The sequence below is a fragment of the Dromaius novaehollandiae genome, chromosome 7 (genome assembly GCF_036370855.1).
Source record: "Dromaius novaehollandiae isolate bDroNov1 chromosome 7, bDroNov1.hap1, whole genome shotgun sequence".
Classification (NCBI taxonomy): domain Eukaryota; kingdom Metazoa; phylum Chordata; class Aves; order Casuariiformes; family Dromaiidae; genus Dromaius; species Dromaius novaehollandiae.
The window spans coordinates 43,069,826-43,091,437 of NC_088104.1; the positions used below are offsets into that span (position 1 = coordinate 43,069,826).

Genomic DNA, 21,612 nt, shown 5'->3' on the forward strand with positions numbered 1-21,612 from the left:
GAAATGTCACCTAAGAAAGACCACCACTGCTGTCATTTCAGCAAATGAGGAAACTGAAGCACAGACAGCGGCGTGACCTGCTCCTGCTCATCCGGCTGGCCCGGGGCAGAGCGCCCATCTCTGCAGAGCTACGGTGCAGTCTGAGGCTCACAAGACACGACCTGGAGTCATCTTCTGCAGCCAGCTGCAGCTAACAGCACATTCAGGAGAAACGCTCTGAGACGAGCGCCCGAGATAAAGCGTGAGGATTTCTCTTTGCCCTACGTTCCCATGGAGAGGGAAGTCGTGACTTATCTCTTGCAATTGCTGCAAAGCTCAAAGAAGCTCAAAACGTCTATTCGAGATCTAAGGCACAGAACAGACATACTTCAATTAAAACGAAGGGTGAAGGCTCAGCAGAGGTGATTCACATTTCACCCAGGAGAAAGGTGAAAAGCTGAACATCTCACTCCCGGGCAGAGCAGATACATTGCCCCAGAATTTGTGTTTACAAAACTGCAATCAGTGCAAAGGCGAATGAAGTAGAATCAGTCAAAAGTAGGAAATTGCTGTCAGAATTTCTTGTTTAAAAAAAAGCAATTTAAAACCGCTCTGCTTGCTGAGCTTTCATAAAAGCTTTCCAAGCCTGCATTTCTATGTTGCATGTCACCACGGAAGACACCCGAGATGTAGCGAATTCCCGCAAGTTAATTTGAATTATGCCACAAAACAGATGTGCTCTTTGGTGCACAGAGAACCTTTTTCTTCTAATTTAAAAACGACTGCTGCCAAATCAGATCAGATCTCATTAATTACACCGCATCGTCTGACATGACATAACGAGTCATGGCACCCTCGTATATCATCAAGAGTCATGGTAGCAACTCCACTCGAGTTAAGAAGAGTAGCTATGGCACGGTTGTATATAGGACCAGGTTTGACGGGAAGTTAGGGCTACCATCTTGACAGCAGAAGGCATTTGGAAAAGGAGGGATTCCTCTTTCTGCCCAGAGAGGCCGGAGCAAGGCATCTGTACCAATTAAGACCTCTCAGTTAAGTAGCGTGCAGGAACGAAGGTGGAATTAATCGGTGAATCGTATGGAATTTCACCCTCTGGCCTCCGTTCCCAACTTGTGGGAAACAACACAGATTTAATCAGAAGCTCTGAAAGCAGGAAGAAATCATTAAAAACACCCAGGCTGGCCTCCTGCGTTAGAGCAGGTCATGCTTTTCGACCAGAAATTCCTACATCAAGTCCAATAGCCCTGAGCTGAGGAGAAATCCATCTCCACATGACACTCGTAAGCTTGAGACAAAGCTGTGAGAAAATGCACAAGATCCTTTGGACATCTATGTGAATGGTTAAGGCTCTTATCCTTAAAAGCATTAATTTAATACCCGCTTTCTGGCTTTAGCTCTCAGTCACTGGACCTGGTTATGTCTTTTCCTGTTTGGTTGCAGAGATCTCTACAGCCAACGCTCAGTTATGTGCGAGTGGCTAATCCAGGCTGTAGATTTGCGAGGCTGTGAGCACAGAGGCACCCAGGGCGATTTTCCAGGTGCCCTGCTGAGCCAGAAGTTGCCCTGCATCCCCCTACGATGCCCTGCTCTAAGATCATACCACCTCCAAGTGACAGTTCAAGGACCTCAACACACTGCACTCCGAGCGACCGTTCTTTTCTGTTACCTTTGCCTGGATGTCCTCAGCGCCTCGTTTACATACGTTTTGTGTTTGGTGCTTTTGCCTTGTCCGATTACCCCATTTCCAACCTTCTCCGAGTCTCCAGATACCACCATTGAAAAACCAAAGTTCTCCTTCCCTTGTAGATTTTTCAAGGTCATGACTGCACTGCAGTCGGAAATGGTTTTAATCTAACCACGTTGGGTGTAGATAACCGTGACCATGGAAAGCAGGCACTTTGCCTTGAGCTAGCGATGATTTCACCAGCTCTCCCCGACTAGAGCCTACAGAGCCTCCACAAAAGCCCATGTCTCTTCATTTTTTGCTATTACCATGACTTGAACTAACCCTAAGTAAATAAGAGTATGCTCACATACCTGCCCTTGCAGGGCAGCAATGTCCACAGGGTCACGTCTGATTTTTCCTTCAGAAGTTTCTATAAGGATAACGATCAGGGCTGAGCTGTAAGGTAAATTTTCCAGACATGAGTCATTCCCCGCATCACAGACAGGGAAAAAATCCAATTTTACAGCACTTCTGGTTACAGAATGCAGAAAAGGTATCGTAAACACTCCCCCCGTGAAAATACATGCTAAACTGAGCCAGGAAGGTTTGAATCGCTGTATTTTGGGGAACCAGTGGGAGCAATTTGGAATTCATAGGCTCTTTCAGCCAAATTGTTTGTTCTTCCCATTCCTCAATATCGTTTTGTTGCATTCAAGCTGATAAGGGAAGTTTTTCTCTGCCTCATTCTCTTGTGAGATCCTGCTAGTTACTAATGAGAAGGCCACCAGAACCGGGAGATGACAAACAATTTTTTGTTGTCATCGTCACTGGCATTCTCCACTGTCCCACTGGCATTCTGCTCACAGGAAAAAGATAAATCGAATGCAACGCCAAAGTCCATTTATAATCTCTTGGTACCACTGGAGAAAGGAACCACTGCGTGTCCTGAGCTCTGCAGCACCAGCCACCACGGCCACATCTACCAGGACTACTCTGCTGAACGTTCCCTCTGACTTGGTGTCAACCAAGGACGGCGGTGGAGGCCAGCGTGCCCAAGGGGCGGACACGCTCTCCCGCTTCCCCGTGCCTTTCACAGGAGGGCAGCGGGTTGTCCTCATGCCCAAAAGCCTGCGGCTGTCCCCGCTCACCTGATTTACGGGCGGCGACAGTTTTGAGACGTAGGCCACAGGACAACCTGTTGAAAGGCACACCCTTTGCGAAGCAGGTTTTCAAAGCAAGGACCCCGCGGGCTTCGGCCGGACCCTTCTGAGAACCACTGCTGCTCCTCTGCGAAGTCACACATCAAACAGTGCCAAGTGGCTGCACTGAATAGCACCTCCTCGGATGTCAAACGGGAGATGGTGTTTTCCCACCGTGGCAAGATCTTTATCCACAAACGAGCAAACAAACAAACCAGCCAGCAACCTTTCTTCATCTAGCAAAAACATTTTAACTATTCCAGATAAAAGAGCCAAGCCTGACACGGCATTACATATGCTTTTCATGAATTTTTGCAAGAGGCGGTTTCTGGCCTCCCTTGTGGAATGCACTTAATGTGCTGTTTCCCTTATATAAAACACTGGATTCATTTTTTTTCCTCCTGATTCTCAGTGTGATTCTGCTACACACGGAGAACAATAGAGGGTCTCCACTCTGGATAACTAAAAACCCATAATAGCCCCTTGTAAAATTGCACAGTGCTTGGCGTTGTTTTGTTAATCCCTTGACTTCATCAATTTTTCTATCTACTGATAGGAATAAGGGTCTCCTCCGCAATGCTTTTATGGAGGCAAAGCTTATCAGAAATCTCCACATGTAGACGGATGCATGCACGTATGAACCTGAGCTCAGTCAGCCTCTCCCTGTAGCAACCGATGCCCTGCAGACCTTGTGCAACCCAAACCAGACCGACTGATGCTCTGCAGCCCCCTCCCTGCATTGAGAAGAGCCAAAATACAAGGGGAACAGGCGACCGTACGGGCATATGGGCTGTTCAGCTAGCTGAAAACCACAGTCCTGCTGCTATCTGGAGACGCTACCCCTGCTCGGCTTAAGCCAGGATCATAAACAGGATTGGCAATGGGAAGACAGGACCCCCTTGGACTCTGTGGGTAAGCAGACCAAATGAGAACTAGGCAGCTTTAACAAGGGAAGCATAAGCGTTTTGTGCTTTTATGGGAGGCCTAAGAATGTCAGCCGGGAGCCAATCTTCGGGGTACATCCAATTATTCCTTAAAAGCATTTTAATTTGCAGCTGGTTCTGTTCTTCTTTAGTACCTGGCGTCTAATTTATGGGGTAATGTTTCTTTAAGACTGGCATTAAAGTGCAGAAGTAACAATTTAGGGTTAAGAAGGTTAGGCATTATGTCCAGATCAGTATTATCAGATGACCTGAAGCAGGGGTTATATTAAAAAATGCCTTAATTAAAAAATACAGGTCAAAACCAGTTTGAGCTCCAAACCTCCGGTTATATTCACTAATTAGAAGGCTTGGACACATGCCTCAGAGTGATGGATGAGCTCTAGCTGCCTCATGGCATCACATGAAGAGATGGGACATGGCTCCCCAGGCAGAGGGCTCAGGCAAGAGCGCACCAGTTTTCTTCATTTCAATCTATCACTAATTTTTTTTCAGAAATTAATAGACTGGAAGCATTTGGGAATCAGAGATCAGCAAGGCACTAACTCTCCTTGATTTCTTGACTCCAAACTTCGAGCTATGCACTGAAGCCAGGACAGACATTTTCTCAAGAAAACCAGAGAGAGCCTGTTGCTTACTGTACTATGAGCTTACTGCCGAGACACCAAAGCTCCTATGCAGAAGTCACAAGATACCTTTTCCTTCCTGTGCCCACGCAGAAGAGTTTTGTAACCTGGAGAATGCCCTAAACCTCTCTTGGGTCTTCTCAAGGTCTTCAGTCTTGCTTCGTTAGAGGTCTAAGCCTCATGCACAGGAAGGATTTTGTTAGGAGACAGATCACAGCCAACCACATCTAAAGCACATGAGCTGGGCAATCCTGAGCAAGCGATAGGTGTTCAATGTCTGTTCCAATGAATATCTCGTTATTTCCACCAAACGCAAGGAGAAGATGCAACGCTGACTGTCTACACACCATCCATAGACACCACTGCAAAACAGATGCTCTGTCTGGTTCAGGTGCAGGTAGCAGGTTTCTGGTTAAGGTTTAGGTTTTATCTTCACCCATCACCTTAGGACTGCCACGCACATGGGACTCGCACCGGCATTGCCAAGGACACAGTCTTGGGCTGCATGTAACCCCACACTCCAAATCCCGCAGATTTCATCATATGAAACCAAACCTTGTCTCCCAAGCTCCATCAAAATTGCACTTTGGAGGCAAGCAAACCTTCCCCACAAACCTCACAGGGCTCCTGCTCAAAACATTCACTTAACATTTGGAGAAAACTGTTCTCTCTGCCAGCAAAAACCTGCCCTGCCATTTATATGACTGAACTGGAGAAGGCCACGGAGCAGTGTCAGGAGATAGGGTGAGGAGCTGAGCAAGCCTAGCCTGGGAGGTGGGAGACCCAGCAACACTGGAAAGCAGAGAAAGCTATCTGCTCACCAGGGTCTGTGCTAACAGCTGCAGTTTTTCCTTCTCACGTGAAAAGTTTGGACGCCAGAAACCAGAGTGTGCACTCAATAAGAAGCTTGTAAAAAACCCTCCATTTTTCTCCACTACAGTTTATTTTAACCCATTGAAAATTCAAATAACTAGAATATTTCCTCTGTTTATCTGCTCCCCTAAGTAGAGCAGGAGCTACTTACAGAGCATGTAATTCCTTTGGGAAAGCAAATTGGTAACCTGATAGAGGAAGCCATAAACTGGAGCAAGCCTCCCAGTTCAGAGAAAAAGCATTTCCTTGGAAAAAAGGTTCATTACTCGGTTATTTTGGCACGCAAGCAAATTTAGCAAGTGGTCGGTAGGTATTTCAGTAAAATGGGAAAGGCAGTGGTCACAGCAACAACTGATTTGTTTGGCATTAGTTCTGCTATGCTCTGTCAGTGCATTTCTCCATTAAAGGACATTAACGCCGTCTCCCTGTTTCATGTACATAATGGAAATAGATGAGTTGTCAAGGCACGCAGAGCGAGGCACCTCGTCTCCTCTCTGAACCGATGTGTCGCGGGAGGAGCAGGCGAGGTGGTCTCCATCCCACTGCCCTGCAAATCTACCGGGGGTTCAACTCCAGCCCCAGGAGGATGCCAACGCTCAGCTGATGGACAGCACAGTTACCAGGCACTGTGCCAGGAGGCACTAGGCAATCAACCCTAAACGGGTCCTATCCACGATTTCTGTCACCCGTATTTATGCAACATAAGGGACAAGTCGGTAAATGTCCCATGCACTCAACAGCGGTGGCAGAAGTGACGTAGAGCCCCCCCGGCGAAACCAACAGCCAAGCGCCGCGAGATCCGCACGGCAGAGACCGTCTCCAGCGGTAGCAATTTGTACAGCCCCTCACACCGCGTGGCTCTAATCGCTGATCAGAGCCACATGGTCTCAGGCTTGACAGATATTACATTTCTTTGTAATCCCTGTTCCTTTGTAATCCCCGTGCGCTCCAGCCCATGCCCGCGGAGCCCTACATGCGAATGCTCATGCGTGACGGAGAGGGAATGCCATTTGGTTAGAGTCGCTGACAGCTGAATACGTTCGGAGACTGTCAAGTCAACGGCTTCTTCTGGCCAGCACAGTGACAAGACTCCAGCTTTCCAAAGAGCGGCAGAGAAAAGAGACAAAGCGGCGAGTCTCTTTTTGAAGCGCGGCGGCAGGGCGTTCGGTCCCTCTCCTACCGCAGAAGCATCCCACCAGAGCACGTACAGAGGATCGGAGCAGGCTTTCCTCCACCGGAGATTTATTACGAGGGAACACATCTCCTAGGAAGCCTGCGGGGTTTCTGGTTCTCATCTCCTCCTCCCTGCAGCTGCCACATTGCTCAGCTCCGCAGATTGCATAAATCAGCGGTAACGGCCAGGAGATGAAAGCGTAAATAGGCCGTCAGAGAAGTTATTGACACTGAAGGGCAAATTCTGCCCTGACAGGCACTCTGCAACCTCCCGTTCCCTGCGAGGGCTGCGGAAGGGGTGTACGTCAAGGCGAAAGGCAGCCCCGAGGACGAGCGTTTCATTTACGACAGGTCAAGCGACGCGGGCGTCTGCAGGGCAGATCCTCGGCTCGGCCGGGGAAGACGCTTCGGAGCCTTCTGCTTTACACCAGCCGAGATCTGCTTGCACGTGCTCAAGTGCTGATAGCAGCTACCCCCATTTTTATCACCTTGCCATATCCTAAGTCCCAGTGATTAATATGCTGGCAGAACAGGAAAGATGGTGTTTGCAGGAGGGTCGGCAAGAATAAGCCGCAGAGAGGCTCCGATGGTAAAGAGAGGCTGAGAAATTCCTAGTGTCTCGCCTGAGAGCTAGTGAGAAGCGGGAGAGGAGAAGGAAAGCTGTGAGCAGAGCACCGAGCCCTTAATTCAAAAATCAGCTGTGAAACTTGTGCTGAGATATCTGAAGTACCTTAAAATCTGTTCTGGACTTGTGTGTGAGAAGCCCAGCTTTCTCCGTGAAGGGGAAAGAAATAATCTTGCTAAACCATCTCCTTCAAAGCTGAGAGCTGAAAGAAAAGCACTCACATGTATTCACGTTTCAGACTCCGGGATTTTGGACAGTGCTCCTAACCCTGAGGGGTGGGGAGGGCGGGAGAGTCCCCCGGGGAAGCGAGCTCCCCACCTTTCACAGCTGGGCTTTAGCACACTGCAAATTAAAAAACCCTGATTCAGAACGAGCAGAAATATCCACAGTTTGTTCTGGAGGGAAGCACAAACCAGGCGTGGCTGTAGGGCACGAAGCTATTGCTCTTCTGGGGGAAAAACGCCTTCCTTCAGAGGCATCGAGCAAAGGGAGACGTGTCTAGAGGCTTTGGGCAACCTGCAAGCACAGTTTATCATTAAGAAATGCAAAGGTCTTTGCCAACAAGGCCTTTTCCACCAACGGCGATGCTGGCAACAGACCTCTCTCCCCTCCAACCCTGACGCCCTTCCAAGAGCTTCACTAGAGCATCTGCCCATCGCTGCGCGAGAAGGCACTCCAGATTACTGCCGGCGGGCACGGCGGTACTAGCGTCACCGGCGGGGAGGAGATCTGCACCAGCTTTCCCCAGAGCAGAGCACCTCCGGCTTTCCCCGCTCCCACGTCGCGCTGCTTCTCACCTCGCGCTTCGGCTTTCCTGGGGATGCCTCTCCCCCGTAACGCCGGACGGGAGGAATGTCGCACGCCGGGTTTGTTTGGATAAAGCGAGAAGGGGGGATTACCGTCGGCTTTCTAATGGAAAGCTGGCACCACCATTAGCTCTTCAGCTGGTAGAGCGGCTCTCTTAAGAAGCCTTGGACGCAGGAGGGGGAAGCCTCCGAATCCCCCAGCACAGCGCATTACCAAATCTCCAGGAGCAGCGAGCAGGCAGCACGCCAAGCTAGAGCTAATGTTTTCCAAAAATAACGAAGTCTAAAGTCCATAAATGTCAGGCGTTTCTAGCACATCAGCTGCAGCCCACGTGTTCTGCAGGACCCCGCGAGCAGCAAGCCAAGCGCAATGCCTCCAGTCGCAGCGGGACTGGTGCCGCCGGCTTCGGGCGTCTCGGGAGTCCGTCCCCAGGAGCTGTTTTTGAGACCTGCTTCAGAGCTAAAGCAAGTCACCCTCAGCCCAGTGCCCTCCCGCAACTTTTTTCCTGATGGAAAAAAGCAGTATCTTCTGCGTCACAGGACGAGGAAGGAGGGAAGGGTTTAAAGGAGGTAAAGGCTAAATCCCGCTTGCTGCTGTATGCCCTGCCCATGAGCCAGCCTTCAGCTTATCAACAGGGAAACCAAAAGGATATGGTTAAACCTTCCCACGTTAAACCCATCATAGAGGCATGTTACGCTAACAGCTGCTCTCGCCGCGCGGAGACGGCAAATATTCTGGGGGAAATATTCTTGCTTTACAGACATTTCTCTCTCTCTCTCAGGCAGCAGCGTCCCCTCCGCATAGCAGGGGATTTTGTAGAGTTAAAGAAATGTGTCTGTAAAACTGCTTTTAAAAACTGCCAGCAGCAGGCAGTGGATCGGAAAGACTCGCCCACCACCGAGCGCCTTGGGGGCCGCGGGGCCGTCGGTGCGCAGCGGGCGACGGCCGTGGGAGACAGCAGAGCTCCGGAGAAACACGCGGCTGCAACAGCTGCGCTTACAGATGCTCGCGGCATCAGCAGAGACAACCGCCGCCGCGGTTTTCTGCCTTCGTTTGCAGACGATCTGCTCCTGCCGCCCCATATCTAGCAGCGCGATTAGGTGGCAGCATTTGGGGAAAGTCCTAAGGAACACACTACGGTTGCTGTCACGCAGCTCATGGCTCAGCCTGCGCGACCGCTTCCACACGGGAAGACCCGAGACATGCCGAATTTGAAACACCTGCTCCCCGTTTCCGACCAAGCCTGGCTTTCCTCTGCCAGTGCTCAGCCAAGAGGAAATCCAGGACACGAAGTGATATGAGGCCGTTGCTCGGAGATGCAAATGGTCTGTGGAAGCGGTTGCAAGGTTCAGTGCTTTCCCCTGAAGACTCTCCGGAGAAGGCTCCAGCAATCGTACTGACGGCTTAGCACAATTTCGGTACATCCTGCAGTCTTCCAGTGGTACAGTTTTCTTTTCCAAAGTGATAAACCATAATCTTATTAGCTCAGTATCTTCAGTAACGCAGAATATTCCCTATCTGATTGGCAGAAGGAGCCAGGGTTTCAGAAAGCGAGCTTGCATTCCCTTTAAAGCGCGGGTAATATTTTTCCAGCCTTCTTCTTCCATTTCCACAAGACATTAGTATGTACGATGAGTGCTCTGGAACTAGTTTGGTCTAATCCTCTTTGTTTGCTTTTCAGTGTCACAGCTTTTAAACGAGGATGGCAACAGCCAGGGGAAGCTGCAAGGCTGGCTCGCTCCACGTTGTAAGGCTTTTGGCTGCGTACAGCAGCACTTCCAGAAGAAAATCTGGGCCTCTTTGGTGAGCCAGAGCCAAGAGAAGAGGACCACAGCAGCCAGGATAGGCCAGGAGCAGAGTCACACCAACATTCACGTCAGAAGGAAGAAAACGGCTTTGAAATACTATTTGTCCAGTTCCCGTCAACAGTAACGCTGTAGAGCGTTAGCGGAGAGGACCCATATGAAGCAAGGATAAATCAGCCTCTTCCCAAAATCATGATTATTTTTTAACTAAGCATATAAAAAAAAGTTGTGAGCCTTTCCCAGATTTTCAAATGTCAATGTTTCGAGTGAAGTTGCCCAAATTTCTCATTATCAAAAATTTCAACTTTCTGCTAAACAAAATTTTAGTTGCAATTTAGTTTGATAGAAATACAGATGAGAAACTTTGTTAAAATTATGCCTAATTCAAACCTGGGAAAGAACTCAAAACTCTTCATCTTGAAGTCGCACTTGAATTCGAGTTATTGTCCTCCTTTCTGAGTCTGGAAAACACTGGCGATTCACCCAGAGTTTCAAACACTTGACAATGAGTCTTTGATGAGGCAAAGCCCAGACCAGGAAAAAGAAAAGGAATCGCCTGACAAATTAAAAACAACAACTCATAAATTAGATTTAATGATGTACAACTGGCAGAGTGAGTTCCAAAGGATATAAGGTATTGAGACAGAGGTTAGAAGAAATCAAAAGAGGAGTGGCGTTTTTCTGGAAAATAAGGATATCCTTTATCAGCCACCTCTTTATCTCTGCTTATTGTTGGAGGAAAGGGCCTGTTCCTCCTCAGAAGAGAGTTACCCGCTGTTTAATGCGGCGTTCCTTCAGTTTTCCTCACTACAGGTCACTGTCATGCTATGGGACTGTAGAGGAGAGCTGAAAAAGTCCTCAGCTCAACCATATCAAGCTGAATTACCTGAATTACCTCTTTATTTATAAGGCACTAGGTCTGCTGGGATATTCGGTCTGGAGTAAAGTTGCATTAGTAAAAGCTGGAGTTGGAACAGGATATGCTGCTGGCCGGGGATCTCAGTAGCGCTGCCGAGCACACTATCCCGTCCTCCCTCATCCGCATCCATAGCCAGTGGGGAAACACCAGGAGCGTTTCGAGAACACCAAGGAATATGCGCTATTTTAGGGTTTTATTAAATGTTTTCCTCTTCACAGTAAGGTTTCCAGATTTTCTGGCTCTTTGCCGCCTCCAAAATTTGGCATCCTGAAAAAAAGTCAAACGCAAGACGGAACCGCTCATTTTGGAGGGCTGGTGTGACCAGAGACACGCGAATGAGCCCAAGGGTCTGCCAGAAACTGCTCACCAGGCACTTCGGCTGGTGTGAGCACTGCCGGAGGCACCGGGCAACATCCCACAAAAAAGCAGCACACATCTTCCTGTTTTCTTCTCCTCCCCTGAGCCTTTGCTCCCCCCCAGACTGCAGCAGTTTTCCCGAAATGGGGGCAATACCAGAGCAGGAAAACGAGGCAAAGCCCCACGTGGATCTCTCCCACTTTCAAGCCACCTCAGCCCAACTTATTCCAGCTGGCTGCCGAAAGGGCATTCAACTCCATTTTTCAACTTTGTTGTTTGAAGATGGGGACTAGCACTGCTGGCTCACTTTACCCATGATCTACCAACATAAATGACTCCAGTGTGAGCACAACCAAAGAATCCCAGGATGTGGCATCAGTTTGGTTGGAATTGCCTCTGCTGGATAAGCCAGTGCAGCTTCTGGGGTGGGACAAAGCTGGTGCCACCCGGGCTGGAGAAGCCACAGGGTTGATCTCCCTGCCCAGCCCACTACTATGTTTTACCTCCACCTCGGACTGACTTTTGTCCATGTTTTTGTCAGGAAAAAGAAAATCACTGTGAGCTGCAAGATCACAGGCCTTGTAAGAGATGCACCTCAGCTCTGGGATGGGGCAGATCCACCGTGTGCAACCACGTCCTTGTCTCGGTGCGGTTCTTCAGCTCCGGGCTGTGGGGCCCAGATCCCTCGGCTGGAGTGGCGAGTCCTCCATTCGCCCAGCACAGAAGTTATTTGTCTTTAACAAAACAGCAACGAAAAAAGCAAAGCAACTATTGACACCAGATGCCATTGGGACTGAAGGGCCAGACTACACAGAGCTGGTGGAGGGGAACGATACATGATGTTGAACAGATTGCTGGGCTTCAGACATCATCTGTTGTGTGTCATCCAGCAAAATTCCTCGGGATCCCAACTCCGTGGCTAGCATGATTTCACGGGAGCTACACCCTCAGCGACATAAATCAGAGCTCTACTGAAGTCAGTGGCATTGCACCCACTTTCTCTGGCCACAGGATCTGGCCCCAGAAGTTTCCAGCTTGGCATCACGTGGTTCGGACAGCTCTCTGCTTCCTCCAAGACGATCCGAGTCTTGCCAGGAATGTCCCTCTATTCAAGTGAACGCACTCTCACATTGCGCGTTTCCATCTGTAATTACCAGGAGATTAAATTCCTTCATTAGGAACAACTGTGACTGCTCCCTTAAGACTTCTGCATGCACTGACCTGCATGTTTTTTGGAGGGATAGAGGGACGAGCAGGCAAAAAAGGCCGAGAAGCAAGATTTAAACAAAGCAGTGGTTCGCAGTTTGGAATGGTCTTGGAGTAACGTAGCAGCTTGTCCAAATTCTGGACATCCCTCGGCTCGAGAGCAAACGGCCCGCCGGTGGAGGGGGAAATCAAAGCCACGCTCCCAGCAGGCAAGACAGCTACTCTCCACTGAGCTTCTCACAAGCTGCTCGCTTTATTTTGGGGCTGTGGAGCCAGACGCTCAGCCGGCGTAAAGCAGCATCCCTTCACTCAGGGATCCGGCCGGCCCAAACCAAACAGACCTTGCAGAGATGGACCAGTCACTTCTGTTTATGCAGCCCAGCGGGAAAGTTCACAGTTTGCTCCTTACCCTCCTGCCCTCCGCTGGCAACGACCGCGTTTGAACGCACGCAGGCTCAGCTGCCTTCCCGATCCTCTGCCCTGAAGGTGGGTCCCCCGGCCGAACTCCCCGAGGAGCTTTAACCCCCATTCCGAGCTCGGAGGCAAATCGAAGGCCGTTTACCAAGGCTTTCTTCTCATTTTTGCTAATAGCACTGCGTGCTGGAGTGTGAATTATAGCCAGCAATAATAATGAACTCACAAGATAACGTCACTGGGGAGAGAGCAAGGGCCTGGATACGGAAGCTCTCGGCAGCCAGATGGAAGGATTTCTGATGGAGGATTTTGCCCTGGCGACGGGTTTGGATTCAAGCAGACTGACGCATCAAACCATTTACTTCTCGTACATTTTTTTCTATGCTTTCTACATGCAATGGTTGCCAGAGCTTCTCGGACTCGACTTGGTGGAGAAGCGCTTAATCAGCGTTCGGTCTCTTTACTGGGCTGTCTCCGAGGGAACAGATTCAGGCTAGTGATAGCAAGTGCTAATTTTCGCTGCTTAATCTAGGTTGATTCATTTTAACAGTCCACTTAACAGTTGATACCATGGGGCCATGACCAAAGAAGCTTCGTGGTCTTTCCTGAGATTTAAAGCAGGTGTGAAATACTTAAAAACAAAATAAAATTAAAAAAATGCAGCATTACAGCATGAGAGATCAAAGTTTAATTGCCCCAATGAATAAAAGGACTGGCTCAAGTGCCGGAGTGATTATTGCTTTTCTCTTTAAGGTCATTCAGTGCTGTGGGATTTTATACTTTATGTCATAAAATTGCTGAGGAAAAGAGTCTAAAGCTCTAGGTCCTGCAGTCAAGTGATTGCATGCTTCAGATAAACCTTTCCTTTACGAGGGGTGTGCTGGGGTTTGCTATTGAAAAGATGGGGAGGGTGGATCCTAGAGATTCCTGCACTTGGAGACAACAAACCATTATTTGTTGGTTTCCTCTAAAGCTCAAAGCTTCGGGGTCTACACGCCGTCCTGCTCTGCCTGGGCTTGGCAGGGTAAGCAGTGCCGGGGGGCTTCCCTCGAGGGGACTGCACAAGCATACACACCGCGAGCGGGGAGCCGGCTTGGAGCCTGGGGAGCACGGGGGGCAATCCCGGCGGGTCTCCCCTCTCGGCATCACTTGCCTTGCCGCAAGAGTTCGCCTGGCAGAGTCCTGACCGCAGCTGCCTTTGAGGGAGGGCGCTTCTCAAAGGACATTTTAAGGCTTGTAACAAAAGTGGTTTCTGGAACGTCCACGTGGCTCTACCAAGTCAGGCAATGAACTAATATTGAAAGAATGACAGAGCTGCAAAATGGAGTGCTCAAGGGTTAGGAAATATTTGACCTGGCAATATTAAATCTCGCTGGAACAGGAGTTACAAAATGGTCTTTCCAGGGCCCGTTCTTCTGAATTCTGTGCCACTCATGAAGAAGAGCAGCTCCTGCAGCCTCCGCACGGCCTCTGGAAGGCAGCTCAGCTGATGGGTTTTGCAAGCTCCATAAGAGAGACGCTTCTTAGTCCATCCCATCCAAAGCACTTCCTCACCCCACCTCTGAGCCAACACTCAGACGGGTAAAACCTTACCCACCTGCTTCTATATTTGGTACTGTATACATTATTCTTGCCTTGCTCTGGAAATTATACATGTATTTGGAGACAAACAACCACCACGGCATGTCATATTTCACATTACGTAGCACTACAGATGTGTTTCTGCAATACATTTTGGAGTCCAGAATTACAGGCAGTCAAGGAAATAGTTTTAAGATGAGATACTAATAAAACTATTTTGCATTCCTAAATCAGTGTGCATATTGGTTTTAAATTACATTTTAAAAAATGATCTGCACTCCAATAGTAAAGTGTGCTATTATTCAAGGAACTGAAGGTCCAAGACAAAATCTGGCTCACGTATTGAATTTTCAGGCCACAATAATGCCAACATTTTTGGAAAACAAAGTCATCTTAAGTCCAGCTAAAAAGCAGAGAACTTAGGTATTTCTGGAATTGAAATCTCACTGTAAGGTTGTTTTTTTTGAGACAACAAAATACCAGTGTTTTTCCAAATGAGGTAGAGTCCTCCACATCCTTGGCCACTACTAACCTGAACTGACCTGAGAAGCAGCGACAAAACGGATAACTGACGTTCAGGTCAGGAAGCCACTGGCCTGAAGAGGTTTTACTGAAGGAGAGCCACAAAATGTGTGGGGGTGCAGGGTGGGTGCCACATAACGAGGAGATGCATTTACAGCAAAACACTTCTACGTTAGAAGAGCGCAGGGCTGCCTACAAAGCCTCAGGGGCTGCTGCTGGTCCCTGCCCTGCGCTTTGGGAATTATGCTTTCGGGTCCTTAAAAGCAAGGCAGCCCTGCCTTACAGCCTGCCCTCCGGGAAGGCTCCCGAGCTTTCAGACTGGCTGACTTCATGGGCCGGCTGCCCCAAAGGCCAGCTGTTTCCCCAGGCTGCAGAGCTCCGGTTGGCAGGGAAACATCTGGCTCCGGAGTCAAAGCCCTAGGCACCAGCTGTGAAGTTCAGACCCAGGAAGCCCAGCAGTGCTCAGTCCCAGGGTGGCCATGCAACAAAGCTGCCCGAGAGCTGAAGACCTCAAGGAGCTCAAGTTCTTCAGAAACCCACTTTTCCTTCATGAGACACAGTCTAAAAGCTTTTGATCGATACCTCTGTCACACTTGGGGGGACAAAGCCTGAAACACTTACCAGAGCTTTAGCAACATCTGATTACAGCACAATTTACATTTGAACCTCCCAGCCCACTTTGAGGTTTGCAAGAACAACGAACCTTAGTGACGGAGCTGAACTTGCAATCCCTAGTGCACCATCCAGCTACAGTCATTCAGGTGTTTTATGCCTAAAATCAGCAACACTCCAAAGGACAAACAGGAACCGGGTCAGTCTATATCCACCAGGGAACTTTGCTTTAGTGCAGCCTTGCTATTGTGCATACGCACACGCATATTTTACGTCATTTCTTACTAAACATGGGTAGAGTACATGCATGTGCGTCAAGAAAGGAAAAGACAATGAAGGAAAAAAGGAAGTCCATTTCCAAGAAATCACTGACTAAAATTGCTCCCAAGTTCCCGTTTCCTCCACAAACAAAGCAGCTTGCAGAAGTCCAACTCGGGTGGATAAAATATCAGCCACGTGCCTGACTTACAGCATTGGGACTGAGGTTTGGGCAACACTTCAAGACTTTCCCTTAGGAGTCTATCCAAACCCTCTTTGCTTCTGATGTGGAATAATTTGGAAGTGTTTTTAGGCTGCCGTCTGGGATAACACAAGGGCTATTGTAAACACACATGCCGCCAATCAGCATCAAACCCACACAAATATGGTCTGTACGCACATAAATAACCAGTACATGTTCCTTTCTTGCTTTAAAAATTAATTGAAACATTCAATTAAAAGACAAGACTAAAACACTGAGCAGGTCTTAAGGAAAACAGTGACCATTTATGGAAGGAATTATGTTCCACCTAATTTTAATAAAAGAAATGTACTAAAATGCAAGCCACTAGATTTAAAGAGCGACAGATAACATGCAGCCAGCTATCATCCAAGTTTGTGCAGTGAAGCAAGACCGCAATTTCAGCTAATGCTGTTTCAAAACTACTTGTGCTAGCCAAGAAAGTTTGAACATGCAATAGAGCGTAGCCAGGGCACCGAGATCCATGCGGACTCCGAGAGAACCTGCATTGCCCGAGACAAGCGACCCAGCCCAAAGCTGTCCCGGCGGCTCTAACCCTGTGTAATTGCTGTTTGACTGACCTCTGTACGGAATTGCTCTGCCAGGGTGCTTTGCATGGAAAGGCAGATAATTGCTTTTTCAGAGTCATGGCTCTTCTGGGATACTTTTGGTTTTCTCCACCACAGCGGCCAGGAATAAATTTATCTCACCTGTGAGACATGGTCCTGCTGGCTTGAATGTTGAACAATACTTTGGACCTGTCCCAGCTTTCCAAGGAAGGCTGGTGTTACAGCTGGCAGGAGCCTGCTTCATACAGGCCCTCAAGGGTGGCCCCAGCCAGATGTCCGCATCATTCAGGCATGCTCACAGTAGGAGATGGAGGGGCCTGTTCCTAGGATTCCCAGGTAGCCCTCGCCTGGTTCCAGTCTGTCTCATGGCATTACATCTACATCCTTTACAATTTTTTCAAAACTCCTCAACCACTTCTGATGTTGTCCTCTATCAGCCAGGCCCAGGAAAGCAAATGACCCACCTCGTGCAAGCAAGTGGGCAACGAAGCCAAAGGCAAGGACTTGCACCATGTCCGGTGAGGGAAGATCAACCTCCCTTCCTGTTGCCTGAGAACTTCTCCTCTTCCATCTCCTCTCAGAGGTGTGATGTGACAGAGGTCCACACACCTCACATCAAGGCTGCTGTCTCCCCAGCAACTGCCTTTCCTTCAAGGAATGGACTGTCCCCTTATTTGGCTGGAAAACAACTATAACTCTCTTATGTGCCAGGTATTTCTGTACACCATGCCAAGCCTAGAGTGGGATTTAAAGAAAACAACAGCAAACCAGCCTGTCAAATTTATAGATGTTGAGTTTCTGTGTTTTGCCACTATATGTATTTTGAGCAGAACCATTCCATACACTGGTGAGGAGAGTGAACTTTGGAAAGGGGAAGAGGGGAAATGAGATAGAAAGATTTTTCTGCAGTAATAAATCCAACTCGATAACAACAGAGCTGCGCACAACTGCATTGCAAGTGCACCATCTGCAAACAATATTTCCCCAGTAGGAAGTAGCTGGAAATTGAAGTAACATTTCAAACGGACAGGCATAAGTTCTCTGGTCTTCCTCCACCAGTGCTACTTCGACCAACCTTGTACTTGAAGCGACGCTTAAAGTAGAGTCACTCAGCCTTTGCATCCCTCTTTGGTATCTGCTGTAATCAAAGAGTTTATGGGGTGGATCCCATTTAACTGGCCAAGAGGAGAAGAGAGGATGGACTGATGAGAGTCCTCTGAATGCAATTCCTGCTCCAAGTTAGGCTAATTTTGCAGGTTATAGTGATATGTTGACACTGTCTTCTTGAAACACGCTTTGTTGTTGACTTGAACCAAAGCCTCTTGAAGTAAGTCTGTGATTAGATTTCCTCCACTCCAGCAGACTCTGGGCAAATCACTGTCACTGTCTTATTCCGGCCCACTCATGGGGCTGGTCTGACTATCAATACACTGTTCCCAGAGCAGAAGACTGGTGCCAAGATCCCACCAGTCAAAACCCAGCACTTGACCACTGTACAGAGGCAGACAAAGTCCCAGACACAAATCATATCTAACACAATGTGTGGAAATGGGTGTGAAACAATGAAAACACTTAATAGAGCACAGAGGGAGGTGAGAGCACAAACTTTTACATAAACTGTTCACAATTAGTTTAATTTATTCAAGAGAGCAACCAACGCCTGACTCTCCACAGCAAACTCCTTCCTCAAACCTTTATCCTTGGTCTTGCCTTAAAGGCCCTTTTTAAGGCCTCAAAACACTGTAGGTTGGGCCAAGAAAGTCTGAATTACTCTTTGCTTGATGATAAGTTAATGTCACACATATAGAGGAGGGGGACTAAGAACTTAACATGCAACCCAGCTACAAAGGGTTGCAAAGCCGCACTAGAGAAACCGGTTCAACTTTTCTCTTGAGATACCAGGGGAAATTGCCAGAGGTGACCAAACCCAGAACAACAAACTCCAGTGTGCAAGGTTTCACTTCCCAAGATAGAGGACCAAGTCATTCAGTTTGGAGGTGCTTTAACTTCAGATATGTGGTGGTTCACCTACCACAGGTCAACAGGAGGCCCCTACCTGTACCAATATGGGTTACTCAGCTGATATCACACAAATGCCAGTGAGAAACTACATGTAACAGAAGGAATTTAGCCATCCAGCTCTGCCACAGAGAAGCCCTCCCTCTTCTGATGTGTCCCAACAACCTTGTCAGATAATTTCGAGCACTACTTCTGTCCAGGATAAATTCACAGGTTACGTATAAACCAATGATGATTTTGATTTTAGCTTCCCCAGTTCACCATTACACAGTAAAGCTTCTAACTTGAACTGGGAACTGGTTCAGATTTGGGCCTAGCTTAAATTTAAGCTACCTTGCTGAGCCAAGGTGTGGGGTACAGTCTGGGTGCAGGCTTATCTCTGGCCAGATTCCCACTTCCCATGTGAGAACATGGGAAGGGAGAAAGGTGGAAATGGAAGCAAAAGGCTGAAAGTAGGCACATAGGCAGATCTTGGCATTTGTCGCTTATGGCATTCACTCTGAGATGAGGCCAGCACACAGTAGCCACCCGGTGCAATGTCACCATAGCCACAAGGCCTAAGGAAAGGCTCCAAGTCTTCAGGACAGAGCTTCTTGGCTTGGATTGTTTCACACTGCAACCCACAGTACTGTTGAGAAAACAATTGTCAGGAGAAAACTAGCTCCTGCTCAGGAGCAGTAGAGAAGTCAGGGTGGCCACATGCATCGTGTTTTAAGCAGCAACTTGCTAAGCTATTTGCAGTGCACAAACACTTTTCAAGGAGAATCCATGCCAGGCAAGGCCTAGGAACTGAGGACCTTCAGGGCAGCGTGACAACTGCTCCAGAAAGCGGAAGGAAAGCCAAAGACTGGCAAGAAACACACAACAGGTTGGTGTTGGGGAAGCAACAGGAGGCAATGACCTCTGCAGATCCCATATCCATTTGGGCCTATAAATAGAAACATTAAGGAGACTTACTCCAGACTTCAGTGGCTTTTTTCGTGCGAGACATTTGGAGTACATGGTCTGCAAAGTCATTATCACCATCCACAGAATGATAAGGAACATTGACTCAACTCAAGGCCCCCAGCAGTTGGACATAGTACAGCCATCCTTCACCAAGCCAAGGTTTAGACATGGGGGGTGGGGAGGAGCAGGCACATCCTTTGAAGGGTTGATTGCTGTTTCCTGATTAGCAAAAGAGCCTAAGAATATTCTCAAGGCTGGAATAAATTAACATACACATTTTCTTAAGATGCCTGGCATGCTCTGTGATTTTATGACATTCGATGTGCTAAGAAAAGCTAGCTGCTGCCAAGATTGCATCACTATTCATGTATTAAAGGTTAAAGAGTGGCAGAAAGGTCAGTTTTACAAGTTATGATAATCTGTAACAGTTATAATCAAAACACATGCAATATCTAAAGCTCTCCTTAGGGTTAAGCCACAAGCAAAAACTGCAGTAACGATACAGTACACGACTTACAGCACCTACCCATACCAACGTAGCATATGAATCAGAGCCTGGTGCTATAAACACGTTGCAGCACACAAATAAAGCCCCTCTATCTGCATAGCCCATTAAGCTATGTCTAGTCACAGATGAGGAGAGATGGTGCAATATGTTTGGTAACATGCTCTAGAAATGCAGATCAGTCCAAGCAGTCCATCAGACTTCTCGATATTTTGCTTCTCGTAAGGTCATTACAGAAGCGTCATCCATGGAGGCTGCTTCCCACCTCCCTCCTCTTACGCCCACCTAGAAGAAGCTGCACTATAATGAAACGCCAGACAGGCAGCGAGACGGCAACCACCCCACCGCTGATTTGGAGTCAAAGCTCAGGGAAGGAGCTTGCACAGTCTGTCACGGCAGCACGGTGAAACAAACACGATCACAAAAACCGCTGATTGCTGTCAGAACTGCCCCAGTCAGACCCTTGCCATTCCCAGCAGTCCCCCAGTTACTCACCAGTAGCTGTAGAGTGGTGTACAGGAGACAGAAATGGGTGCGGTTTCAGTCTCTTTTTCCTGTAAAGAGATGCTCAGCTCCATTTTTCTCCTCCTCCGTTTCTGATGGTTGAAAGACTGATGCTCAGGACACTAAAGGCTTCGCTTCAGAAAAGTCAAACTCTTACTGAATTCACTCCCTGCTGGAACGAGTGATGCCATAACGCTAGGCTCAGCTCCCAGCTTCGCCTGCAGGCTGCAAAGGTGGTAATTGTAGTAGTCCGAGGTTTTGAGGAAAACAGAAGCAGCGCTCCTGTTCCGTACTCCGCCACAGACTTCTTGTGTGACCGTGGGCACGTCACTTAGCGTAGTACTCATCTGCTTTAGCCAGAAGTCCAAGCCAGCTGCCAAGGCTCTTTCTGTAGTCCATGGACAGCGGTCAGCACTAGCAGTCACCTCCAGCCATGCTAACTTCTCCGCCTTGAGGTGAGGAAGCCCTGGGATCTCACCAAGAACAGATGCTGCAGGTATGTGCTAAGAGTTTAAAAAAAATTAAAATTAAAATTAAAAAAAGAGAGAGAGGAAAAAAAAAAAGCACATGATTTTGCAGAACCCTCCAGTTGTTCAATGTATTTTCAGCTATAAATTTCAACATGCAGGAAACACTGTATACCAAGGATGGGAAATTCCCAGTCAGCTCTAATTAATATTATAATTCCAATATGTGGGGGGGAGGGTGGCATATAGACTTCAGTTTAGACAAAACCAGAAGTGATTCAAGATCATACACATCCAGGCCACATCCTGCTCCCTCTGAAATACGCGGAAATTCCCCTTCCCACTTCACATTTGCTTCATGAAGCATTGGATCACAGCACCTTGGGTCATCCATGGATTACAAGTCCTGATCGCCCGACCAGGTCTTTGCACAACCCAAAAGGGAAGAAATTCTACCAGTAGGAATTCATTTCAAAGCCACAGCTTGGGGATACAAAAAAAAAAAAAAAAAAATCTGCCTGGGGTAAAGCATCTGGCTTGGAAGCAGGGTGGAAAGAATGATGCAGATTCTTCAAACTGCCATCACATTTTTCACTGCAAGTCAGCACAGAGTGAAACAAGCATCCCGGGAAACACGAGGCCAGAACCTCAGTCAGAAACATTTTAGCAAGAAGTCATCAGCTCTCCATATTCTTGGCCTACCAGAAGGTGCATTCCTTCTCACTCCAGACTACGCCGCTGCCCTGCCGTATAGGGGAGAGTAAGCAGGATAAAG

General features: G+C 48.2%; 1 long non-coding RNA gene across 2 annotated transcripts in view; it reads right to left on the reverse strand.

The window, feature by feature from the left end:
* Positions 1-21,612, reverse strand: part of LOC112985796 (uncharacterized) — a 112,453-nt gene that overhangs the window by 89,752 nt on the left and 1,089 nt on the right. Inside the window, exon 2 of one of the 2 annotated variants that reach the window (XR_003259831.2) lies at positions 20,362-20,873. This is a non-coding gene — a long non-coding RNA (uncharacterized LOC112985796). Of the gene's footprint in view, positions 1-20,361; positions 21,266-21,612 lie in introns of those variants that run through there. The other variant, XR_003259830.2, reaches the window with a different exon arrangement.